Source organism: Sinohyriopsis cumingii, chromosome 3 (genome assembly GCF_028554795.1).
Source record: "Sinohyriopsis cumingii isolate HCF-2022 chromosome 3, ASM2855479v2, whole genome shotgun sequence".
Taxonomy (NCBI): domain Eukaryota; kingdom Metazoa; phylum Mollusca; class Bivalvia; order Unionida; family Unionidae; genus Sinohyriopsis; species Sinohyriopsis cumingii.
Window position 1 is genome coordinate 5,385,094 of NC_142963.1, and position 3,618 is coordinate 5,388,711.

The 3,618-nt window shown below is 38.1% G+C and overlaps 1 long non-coding RNA gene across 1 annotated transcript; it reads right to left on the reverse strand.

Moving 5' to 3' along the window:
- Positions 1-1,498: 1,498 nt before the first annotated feature.
- LOC149802410 (uncharacterized) lies at positions 1,499-2,729 on the reverse strand. The gene is made up of 2 exons (XR_016419907.1): positions 2,556-2,729; positions 1,499-2,239 (listed from the first exon to the last, which is right to left on the reverse strand). It is a non-coding gene; the product is annotated as an uncharacterized LOC149802410 (long non-coding RNA).
- Between the last annotated feature and the right edge of the window lie 889 nt (positions 2,730-3,618).

Here is a 3,618-nt window from a genome sequence, read left to right on the forward strand (position 1 = left end):
GCATTTTGCATTGTAAAGGTGGTAGACGCTGTAGTTTTTTGTGTTTGGCTTTAGACGCCAGTTCATGAAGAAGTCCATCATTTCCTCCAGGTTCATCTTCAGCACCTTCTCAAGGGCAGTAAATCAACAACATTGGGTCCCTAGAGTAATGTCGTCTGCATACATGAACTTGCGCGACTGAGTTCTAGGCAAGTCATTGATACAAATATTGAACCCCTGTGGGATTCCATTAGTTTGACATCTTTCGGATCTGCCCTCTGAAGTGCCTGTCGCGACAGAACAGTTTGATAGTCTCATCTATCCAGTGCGACAATACTCTTAGACATTTTCAACACAACAGCCCCTCATGCCAGACAGTGTCATATGCTGCTGTTCCATCAAGGAAATCAACTCCACTTTTAAGGTTTATCTGAAAACCGTTTTCAACAAACGTAGTCAGAGCGGACTAGGACTGAGTGGTTACCTTGAACATAGCTCGAGAGAAGCGGTGCTAAGCTTCCTTGATTGGGATGCTGCGAGATGGTGACTATGCTACGCTCCAAAATGTGACTCTACTTCGTCCAGTCTGTTTTGTGGAGGTTACAACGATGCTGTGGAGAGCTGTGTATAGTCGGCAGTTGACGTCCAATATCGATAAGTACTGGTCTGTGCAAACTGTGTGGGAAGACCTGTTTGACTAAATGGCTATAGATTGTTATCAATGGAGCTGACCCAACAGAGGTCTCGTGAATAATCCTTTTGCAATCTTGCAGAATGAAAGTTCCCAAAGTTGCTCGGAGTCGTGGGTCAGAAGGGGTCATTGTTCAGAATCTGGTGAAAGAAACCGTCAGCAATGTCACAGCGTGCATACGTTTCATGGCCGGTGTTTGGAATCTGGAGTTGATGAGATGAAGGCAAAGCCTCCAATGACGTATCGTCCTGCAATCTGGTCTGCTACGTGAGTCTCCTGCATACAAATTGTGTCACCATTATGACGGTGAGCTAGAGTGATGATGACGGTTCTTTTGGCTGGTATGAAACCCTCGATGTTAAGTTGTAAAACTCGTAGTGCAGGTCGAATAGCTGGAAAGTCAGAGGATACCGACGCATCGGGACTGATGTTGGTTGTGGCACGCAACCTGGATTCAATGATGAATTCGGCTTACAAGTTGGATCCTTTGATTCTCCAGCCTTGAGATTTCCTTGGCTGAGTACTGGCGGGGAGTACTACGCGAGGAACTATGCTCCCTGCCAGTACTCAGCCAAGGCTATCTGAGCAAAGAATCCAACTTCATCAATGTGTCCGGTTGCTGTAATTTCTGAAGTTATGCAATGTGCTTACAAAAACGATCCTAGCAATATCCAATCATGAATAAAAATTGAAACACATAATATATATATATATATATATATATATATATATATATATATATATATATATATATATATATATATATATATATATATATATTGTAACAAGATAACCGGGTGGGATATTTCGGATTAACAACAGAACACGTTTTGACGACACCGATATATATGATTTAATGTGGCGATTTATATGAGTAATGGATTATGAAGATGTGTGCGTATTTATAATCCAAATATTGGATCTATTTAACATAAAAACGCACAGTTTCAAAGATGGAAAAAATATACAAATAAATTAGTTCAGTAACTCTAAAACACAGAATAAATGATTTCACAAATGATTCAATAATGGAAAGATGAATATAGTTCACTCAAATAGTAAACGATGTAAGTCTTTACACATAGTAAAAAAATGTATTCGCTCAGGTAGCGAAATTATGTCACTAAACACAAGGACGGATATACAATCTATCCTTCCAGTCCTGAATAATACACTGGGTCTTACTAACCCAAAATTAGCATACAGCTAAAAATACATGTGTGGAGATGCACTCCGTCACCCGTGCACCATATCCGCTCCACAGCTCCTCCGAATCAATTTCACAACTGATATAGACTCCGGACCCTCGGAATACTATGATCACTTGAACATTAGACTCTCCGGACACTTGAAATATTAGACCCTCCGGACCCCCTGGTCCTTTGACGGCTCTACATCTGGGTCACCTTAGTCACTCTGGACACTCCGGACGCTAGACATTAGACGCTCCGGCACCTTAAACGCTCCGGACACACGGACGTTTCTACACTCTGACAACACCGGACACCCCGGATATTCCTACCCTCAGACAACACCGGACACCCCGGATATTCCTACCATCAAAAACAGCTGAAAATATACCCGATACAGTGTACTAAACTTGATACAGACATAACGTAAGGACGTTATACATGGTAAGTTATAAAGATTATGGCAATTACAAAACAGAGGTTCAATAGTAAACCTAACCCTGCTCGGTAAGACAATAGTAAACAATTCTTTTTTAAAAAATGTAGCTTTACATTACCAATATAAATCCTGTACTACGTCGCAACAAGAATAAAAAATGCACGCATTATGCTATATAAAGAAAACTATATAACAAACATGCAAAGGTAAATATGGTAATACACTAGTTATCACTTAAGACCGAAAAATTACCTACCCCTACAGCTGGAGTTGTGCGAATCCTTTTAGCAGGCCGCTTGCTGACAAAACCATTAGTATTGTAAAGGTCCTTTACATGTAGTAACGTATTTATACCTTTAGAATTTTCGTTATTCCTTATCGAAGGCACCTTGCACGTGTGGCATAGGACGAATCGTACTCACGATTTCAAAATACAATAGACCGTAATATAATCACCCTCGGGAATCGTTGTATAGCGAAAAGAAACGAAACCCGAGTACATGTATTTAATTAACAACATTTACACCATTCCGTGACATATATATATATATATATATATATATATATATATATATATATATATATATATATATATATATATATATATATATATATATATATATATAACAACAGCTGAATATGGACATTGGAGATTGTATGAGTATAAGGTAAACCGACATAGGTTGACGAATCTGAAAATTCTCTTGCTTCACATCTATAGATATGCGTATCTGAATGCAACTACCATGTTAGTGACCATTTACTTTGGGGCGATTGAGATTCTTCCAATCTTGGTTTACTTGTCTTATTTTACCTCCATGTCACGTTGTACTTTTAAACTAATATAATGGATACAGCAGGCTAATTTTCTATATATCAAAAATGATATTTTGAAAGGTATTTGAGGGGCAGATTTTTTTGAAAAATGATTCAGGTGGCACCAAAAACCCCACACACCGAAAATCCAATGGCCAATTCTTAAGCAGATCGGAGGTTAAAGTGGCAAATAACGTTTGAAAAATATCGGTATGGATTCTTAACGAACAAAAATGAATTTTGTATGTTGAGGCTCAATTCTTCATATGAAGCTAAATGTTCATTTTGTATTGATGATCGGAAGCATGTGTCGCCCAGCTGGTTGATATTAACCTTGTAAATTCTATTGTAACTGAATTGTTAACCTATAACTGATCGGTTTGTTTCTAAATTTATAGAAACTAAAACTGTATTAGTATAATCTATTATGATTCCAGTTTATAAGCTATGCAACAGAAAGAAGCGAAACCAACAAGTTTAGTAAATCAATAAATAATTTACTT